The sequence below is a fragment of the Sinocyclocheilus rhinocerous genome, unplaced genomic scaffold, assembly GCF_001515625.1.
Source record: "Sinocyclocheilus rhinocerous isolate Xijiao unplaced genomic scaffold, SAMN03320098_v1.1 scaffold1625, whole genome shotgun sequence".
Lineage (NCBI taxonomy): Eukaryota > Metazoa > Chordata > Actinopteri > Cypriniformes > Cyprinidae > Sinocyclocheilus > Sinocyclocheilus rhinocerous.
This window is the reverse complement of record NW_015655987.1, coordinates 264,860-273,448: the sequence shown is the minus strand read 5'-3', so window position 1 is coordinate 273,448 and position 8,589 is coordinate 264,860. Positions and strand designations below refer to the sequence as shown.

Below are 8,589 nucleotides of genomic sequence, written 5' to 3'. Positions count from 1 at the left end.
GTGACGTAGGTATGTGGGGGCGTGTTAGAACGAGGCGTTTTAGGGGGGTGTGGTTGACTTAACTTTTATAAAGAATATCTCTTTGGATTTGAGACTTTAGTCTTTGGAACTTTACAGATCTTCTTTATGCACCAAGAGCTTGTAACACTCCAAAGAGAAAGGAAAAAATGAAATCGCATCATATGACCCCTTTAAATTATGGTTTGTTTGTCACATAAAGCAATCAAATTAATTCAGAAGGCTCTGAATAATGCACAAGAATCATATGAACTACTTTAATGGTTCTTTTATCTTCTTTTTGGAGCTTGACCGTCACACTAGCTTGCAGAGGCATGAGTAAATGTCAAGATTAGTTTTAACCCCTTTGCAAACCTGTAAAATTTGACTAAAACCCAAAGTAAATTGCATGCTGTTCTTGAAGCATGTGGAGTATATGCATGGTTTTGGTCTCTTTTGAAAGGTGACACTCTGAGGTTTGTTCCTAAACAGAGCAAACCTCAGAATCACTGTAAGTCTTACTGGTATTGCGTAATAGATCTTTGAACACACTGAAAAAGGAAAAAAAAACATTCCGCCTGCATTTGTTTTGTAAACAGATGACTATAGCTGGGAGCTTTTAGCTGGAAAACACAATGGGATCACAGCATGAAGCCTTGCTGGCGGTCTGACAAAGACACTGATTGTACCTTAAGAAACCTTCCTGCAAAGCTACCTGAGAAACTATGCACAAGTGCATCTAGCGCAAACGCTGTTTTAAACACAAAGGGTGCTCACACCACATTTTGATTTTAATTTAGTTAATAGAAGTTAATTGATAAATAAAATCTATTTATGACATTATTTTTGAAAGCATCCTCAGTGCATAAAACTTCTCACAGTACTGTAGCCTTGCAGGAAGGTTTCTTCAAGTGTCTTGGAGACGTTGCCACAGTTCTTCTGGATTGAGTCTGTCTCAGTTAGTTCTGTTTCTTCATGTAATCTCAGACGGACTGCATGATGCTGAGATCAGATCTCTGTGTGCAGCACTGGCTGCTGTCAGACTCCTTGTGCATACAAAGCTCTCACTGGATTATTACAATTAATGGCAAAATGAATGTTTGGAAATATAAACTGATATTTCCTACTGACACACTACAGCAAATGGACTTAAAACCATTTTTAGCTGCTGAAAATACTAGTGCTCTAATGATTTTGGCCACTACTGTATATATTTTTAAAAGTTGAAAAAAATAAAGTTTTTTGGGAAACTGATCTCAGAGCAATTTTAGCATCACACACAAAAACGGAGAACCACTGGGTTTAGGTTTAGGTTTAGGGATTGGTTAGTTTTTAGGCTACTCTCATGTAACCAGACCTCTGACTAAAAGACAAGGCTGTGAACTGCACTTTGCCAGAAGAGGCCGTCTGATTGAACAGCCACATTTGTTTGGTGTGTGTTTAGGTGTGGATTTTTCTGATATGCAGCAGTTTTTCCCTTAAAAGCGCTGATGGACTGATAAAGCCTTCTGTGCCCTCACTGACAAAAGTAATGTTAGCAAAAGTGCTTTTCCAGTTTTGTGTGAAGTATGCATGAAGCGGTCAGCGAACAAACAGGACTAAATGTAAATTGCGATATTTGTCTTTTAGTGTTTGAGTCCACTTGATGACAACCGTTGTGGTTGATGAATAATCATTTGAGTCAATTTTTTCTAACATTGAGTTAATCTAGTGTAGCTATCACACATGAGGTGGTTTCATGAAGGAACAGATGAACCGGACATATGTTAGTAGTAATGTTTTTCTCATTAAAAATCCTATTCCACATTTTGGTTTTGCTTCAGAAAGGTTTAGAGAGATTTTGGGAAGCCGATCTCAGAGCAATTTTAGTCCCTCAAGACAGTACTAATGACTTCCTTTTCCTGAACAAGCTAAAGACAGGGTAAAAATATCCCTGCTAACTACAACATTAAGAGCCGAGCTAAGCTCCTGTCTGTCTTCATGTATCCTCACAGTGCTCAGAAACTAATAAAGCACATTATAATGACCGTACGTGAGATCCCCTGGACAAATAATGCAGGCGGAAGCACATGAGAGACTTCAGTCATCAGTTTCACTCTGAGGTTTTCAGAACAACATCCCCTTTCCGTATAAACAAGACCATGATGAAACCAGAAGTTAGGCAGATGGAAAGACTAGGATTTTTAGAAATTATGTATCTAAATGTTAAGAGTAAGAATGCCCCGGGGCCCAGGAGAGAGTTATGGCTGTGTTCTGTTGATCATGTACATGTGTTTTTATGCCTTGCAATAATATTTATTATGTAAATTGTGCTGATTTCAATATATCACTGTGGAAAAGTTGTCTAGCTGGCTATCATAGATGAAATTTAGTCTTGGTACATCAAGCGTTTTCCTTTTTTTGTATCTTTTTGTATTATAAGTGAATTTTTATTTGTCACAGTTTTTTTTTTTTTTTTTTTGCATTTTGGAGCCTTTAGTTGCATTTTAGTTTATGCTCAGTTTTTCTTACATTGTTTGTTTGTTTCTTTGGATTTTCAAGCCTTCAGTTGCATTGTAGTTTAGGCTCAGTTAGGGTTATTTTTAGAGTTATTTCTGTTGTTTTAGTTGAGGATGATAACATTGTCTGTTGGTGGTGTGTCTCTATGTCGTGCGCCTGATAGATTAGCGTGAACGCTGCTAAAACAGATGGTTCAATCCCTCCTCACAATCAAGATTAGGATTACACACACACACACACACACACACACAATCAGTGTGTCTTAAAGACATGAAACACAGAAAACAATAGCAACAAGGCCTCATCTCCATCAAAACCAACCAATAACTTCAACCTAGATTTCAGGCTGCAGTAATGTTTTGCTGGAGTCACTAGAAAACCAATTATATCCATTTATGCATTTACAAATATATGTGCACATGCGTACAGTGATTTTAGTGCATGTATGAAGTCACTTCTCAACAAGATTTCTGTACCAAATAAATGCAGTTCTTTTGAACTTTATATTTATCCAAGATTTATGAAAAATTAAGCATTTCACAGTTTCCACAAAAATATGAAGCGACAACTGTTTTCAACACTGATGATAATCAGAAATGTTTCTTGAGCAGCAAATCAGCATATTATACTGATTTCTGGAGGATCATGTGACACTGAAGACTGGAGTAATGATGCTGAAAATTCAGCTTTGATCACAGCAATAAATTACATTGCACAGTGTATTCAAATAGAAAACAGTTATTTTGAAATTGTATCTATTTTACGATTTTTACTGTATTTTTGAATAAATAAATGCAGCCTTAAAAAGTCTAACCGACCCCCAAACATTAGGCCTAGTGTAGCCTATATATCTGAATATGGAGCTACTGTATTACTTGTATCTTTTAGTCTCTGCTCCTGATTTCTTCATCCAGTCTTGTTCTACATACTGAAGAAGCCAAAGGTAAGAAGTCTGCAGTGGATTAAAGAATTTTTAGACCCAGACACTGTTTTAATTGTCAAACACCAGCCATTTTATCTTTCTTTGTCCATCAAACACTGTATTTCAGGGCGCTGTTATGCACAATTTTTATTTTGCCCTAATATGCAACTCATCTGCAAACGCTTTGGCAGTACAAACGTGTTTGTGATGCCAAGAAAACACATTAAAACTGAAATATGATACAGACATAAGCTGCAAATGCTCTGGCGATACAGATGTACGATTAGTCAATGTGCCAATAACGCACATTAAACTGAATTGAGAGACAGACAGACGGGGAAGGAGAGAGAGATTTGTGTCAGCTAATCCCTCACAGGTCTATCTGTCCTGAGATACGGCTCACACTCCGTCTCAGTCCTTCACCGTCCCGCCGCCACCATGAGCTTCATCGCCGATGATGTGGAAATAGACCCGGTCACCCTCAACCTCATCATCCTGATCGCCAGCTATGTCATCCTCCTCCTCGTCTTCCTCATCTCCTGCATCCTCTATGACTGCCAGGGCAAGGATCCCACCAAGGAGTACGCTCCCGACCCCGTGCCCAACGTCAACCCCGCTCCCATCCGGCTGGTGGTCATGCAGAGTTCGCCCGCTAATGCCAGGTGGGACCAGAACAAGATGGTGACCACTTACGATTGTCCTGGCGCCGAGAAAAAGAGTACTTTGGTCTGACAGGCTCGGACTGATAGGACTGATAACAGCTGCTCAACAGCACGCGTTATCTTTTCTATCTACTGTACATACACAAATCATTTTATTCATTTTATAACTTGCATAAAACATATATTTTTAATAACTCTTAATAACTTCTGTGCGAGATTGAATCGTGTCAGGATTGGATTATCAGGAGAAACGGTGAGTAAACAACAAAAAAACATCTATCTCACCTGTTTTTCTTGAACAGCTTTGAGATTCAGTGGAGAACAAAAGGAGGTTTGTTCTCGTTCTGGGATCAAAAGTCTCAGTATGAACCTAAACGATTCTTCCAGGATTTAATGATTTGAACATTACATTCATGCACTGTAATAATAAATCTGTGAAATTTTATGGTAAAGAAATCGGCAGCTTGCCAGAACTTTACCGTTAACTGTAGCAACATTTTAGGACAGTACTTAAATTTATGGTAAATAAGTCTCACGCTGGGGTTTGTGGGAATGTCAGTTTAGGATTTTTCACTGATGCTGGTTCGCTCTGGTGGATGATTACTTAAAGCGTTCCCTCAGCAACTTTTACTAACGTTTTTTTTTTTAAGTCAAGGACAAAACGTTCTTAAAATAATGTGTATTGAACATCCTTATAACTTTATTCATATTTGACATACATTCTCATAATGTTGAGAGAAAACATTCTTAAACAACATTCTTGGAACGCCCCTAAAATGTTATTTGTACTAGATGAATGTTCTAAGAAACATTTTTGTAAGCATTACGTAACGTTATAATCATGACTAAAAAAACTGGTCATTTTAACATTCTTAGAATGTTAAAAACAAACGTTCAAAACAATGTTATACTTCGGGTAGAAATAAAATTAGTAGGACATTTAAGAAACCTTTTAGTCCCTTTTAAATTTTAATCACAAACAAAAATGCAAATGTAAACATTCTTAGAATATAAACAATGTTTAAATAATGTTATATTTTGGGTGAAAAGGTTGGTAGAACACTATAAGAAACATTTTTGTAACATTTAAATAACATTCTAATCACGACAAAGAAAAAACTGGACATTTTAACATTCTTAGAATATTAAAAAGGTTCAAATAATGTTAGTAAATTTCAAATAAAGTTAGTAGAACACTGTAAGAAACGTTTATGTAGCATTTAAAACTGGACATTTCAACCGCTTTAGAAACGTAAAAACAATGTCCCCACGTTTTCATAACCTAAATTTGTTACCTGGGCCGTTAGTTAGGGAACTTATTAGCCAATTAGCAGGTGATCACTGTAGAGTCTTTTACATTAAAATTACAAACATTTTTAGCTAACTATTGACCGTTTCTGGAGAAACACCCGAGACAGAGCTGGCACTTAACTGTGATGTAACAGACAATGTCATCAAGTCTCCTGAACTATAAAAGAGCAACTTCTGAGCAATTCAGAGTCTTTTTCTGAACAGTTTGATCCATGAATCAGTGAAATGGAGGTCAGGCGTTTCTGCGAAGTGTGCCAGTGATTGGTTTATGAACAATTATTTAAAGGGGTCATATGATGCGATTTCAAGTTTTCCTTTCTCTTTGGAGTGTTACAAGCTGATTGTGCATAGATAAGATCCCTGAAGTTGCAAAGACTAAAGTCTCAAAACCAAAGAGATATTCTTTATCAAAGATAAGACTCTCCCACGCCCCCCTTAAAACGGCTCGTTCTAACACGCCCCAAGGAGGGGGCTTTGTAGAAAACGAAGCGTTTGAGAGAGGCGGGGCATAGAGGACCTACAATAATGTACAGTATTTGAAAAATAATGTGTTTTTTGAACATTAAAGCATGTCAACATATTCTGTTACACCAAATACACAAAATAATGATCTTTAAAAAAGCATCATATGACCCCTTTAAGACAACATCCTGCATCTATTCTGAGCTGACGGCTCACACACATTGATCTCATTGGCTTGTGGATTAGATTATCCATCAGTAAAACCACGGCTGAGGTTGTTTAGAGGTTAAACTGAAACTTTACATGAAACGCATCAATGTTTTTGTTTGGGTGTGTCGTGAGGCTTTGACTGTTTTGTCACAGAGGTCTTGACCCCATTAGCCGCTGAGCTTTTCGTCATGCTACTTCGTACTTACTAGCTATTTTTACACTTTGGTTTCTCAGACGGGAGACGCTTAAACAAATGCAGGACATATATTACAGGATTATATATTTATAAATGCCTTCCTCCAGAATGATTCTGAAAGATACATTTTAGAGATGCAACTAATTTTGTTTGTCTGATTATTTGTTGGTGGAATGAAGCCACATTTTATGTTTTAAAATGAAAATCAATTTATTCTATCTTGTCCTACAAACAAAGTGAAGGCTATACAATGAGTAAAAATGTAAATATATGCGAGACATTATATGCAAAAAATATAATAAGCAATAATAAAATTAATAAAATATTTAAATCATAACAATTATAATATATGAAAAAAATATAATGGAATTATAACAAAATAAATATTCCAGTATAAGAGACCCAACTAATTCATAAGTCACTAATTCATCAACTGTCAGTGTTGATTATTTATTGATTAGTAGCTGCAGCCATAATTAATTTACTTAATTTAATTAATGTTTTTTTTTCCCTCAGTAGTAACACTGTACTATTGAAAAGTTTGGTCAGATTTCATTTTTTAATAAATTGATACTTTTAATACATTAAAATATAATGTACTACGGTTTTCACAAAAATATGAAGCAGCAAATGTTTTCAACATTGATAATAATGAGCAAATCAGCATATTATAATATTTTTCTATAGAATGATTTCTGAAGGATCATGTGACTGAAGACTGGAGTAATGATGCTGAAAATTCAGCTTTGATCACAGGAATAAATTACATTTGAACACTATTTGAAATTGTAATAATATTTCACAATATTACTGTTTTTACTGTATTTTTGATCAAATAAATGCTGCCTTGGTGAGCAGAAAACTTTTTACCAACCCCAAACTTTTGAACGGTTGTATAACTAGTTAGAAATTATGGCTACCATGGGACATTTCTGTGTGTAGGCCCTAATGCATAATTTATACAAATAAAGCATTATAAAAAATACTTGCCAGCTCACAGCGGTGTTGATTAGATAGGATCATTTAACACAATCATATCTGTTGAAGTTTATCGTTGTCATACCATCATTGACACACACACACACACACACTTACACACACACACACACACACACACACACACACACACACTCACTCACACACACGTCATCTGTTTCAAAGGTTGAGTGACTCGTAGCACAGAGTGAATATTTAACGTAAAGATAACAGAAGATAGCGCTGTGTCCCACTAACACATGTACGAAGATCCCTCACCCGTTCAAAACCAGACACATATACTTTCGGTTTAATTTCCATTATGACAATTACTCATCAAACTATTTTATGGGGCCTAGCAAAATACAAGCAAAGTTTTAGCATTAGCTCTGTTAGCAAGAAAAGCGTTTTGCTTGGTGTTATTTTTAATGCAAGGGAACAACATAACTGACGTCGCCACAGGGATAAACACATCTGGGACAGAAATAGGGCCAAGGGAGCACGTCTGATGTGGGCCGATCCTGAGAGGCTCTGTCAGTGCTGTCAGGAGACAGACAGAGACGATTCTGGGAGGTCAGCGCTGTGTTTGGGGCTCCGGGTCTGGCAGTGTGTTTGTCCCGGCTCTCAGGGATATTATTTCAGCTTTCTCCTCTCAGGTGGCCCCTTTTGTTATGTCCCCGTGGTTCCTATCTTACAGTCCATGAAAGAGTAATGAGAGATGTTTCCCTCAGAGAACACGCGCTGCGCAAAACTATCTGGGTGTAATTTCATTTTCTAGTCCCTCTGGACCTTTACCACAAGACAAGGTGAAAAATATTGTTCATTTGGGGACCTGGATCTATGGGTAGTCTTTTATAATAAGAACATTAGGTTAGGCTACGATACTGTTAGAGTATAGAGTATATATATATATATATATATTGTTCAGAGAACATTCAGAAGTAACTTTTTTTATAACTTAATGGGAGCATTAGCAAAACGTTCTTAGAACATATTTTTGTTGGCTCCGTATGTTAATGTTTGTAGACAGGAACAGAAGATTTGACTGTAGAGAAATACGTCATGAAAGATTACAAGGAGGAAGAGAAGGATCAGCTTTCCTGTTAGTGTCTTAGTGTAATTCCCCTGGTTTTATTTAGCTCTCTCTACTTCCTCTACACTGTAAAAAATGATTGTGATTTTAACAGTAAAAGACTGTAAAAATGCTACAGTAAAAACCTGTTAATTGGTTAACAGTAAGTTTCCATAATATGTTCGGTGAATAAATGTAATTACATTTAACGCAATTTACGTAATTAACGTAAAAATACGGTTTTTGGAAGTGAAAAAGAAAAAGTAATTGTATAATTTACAGT

General features: G+C 36.4%; 1 protein-coding gene across 1 annotated transcript in view; it reads left to right on the top strand.

Moving 5' to 3' along the window:
• Positions 1–4,251: 4,251 nt before the first annotated feature.
• LOC107718937 (monocyte to macrophage differentiation factor-like) overlaps positions 4,252–8,589 on the top strand; it is a 22,507-nt gene continuing 18,169 nt past the window's right edge. Inside the window, exon 1 of the mRNA XM_016526186.1 lies at positions 4,252–4,333. The gene's annotated coding sequence lies outside the window, so the exon portion shown is untranslated. The remainder of the gene's footprint in view (positions 4,334–8,589) is intronic.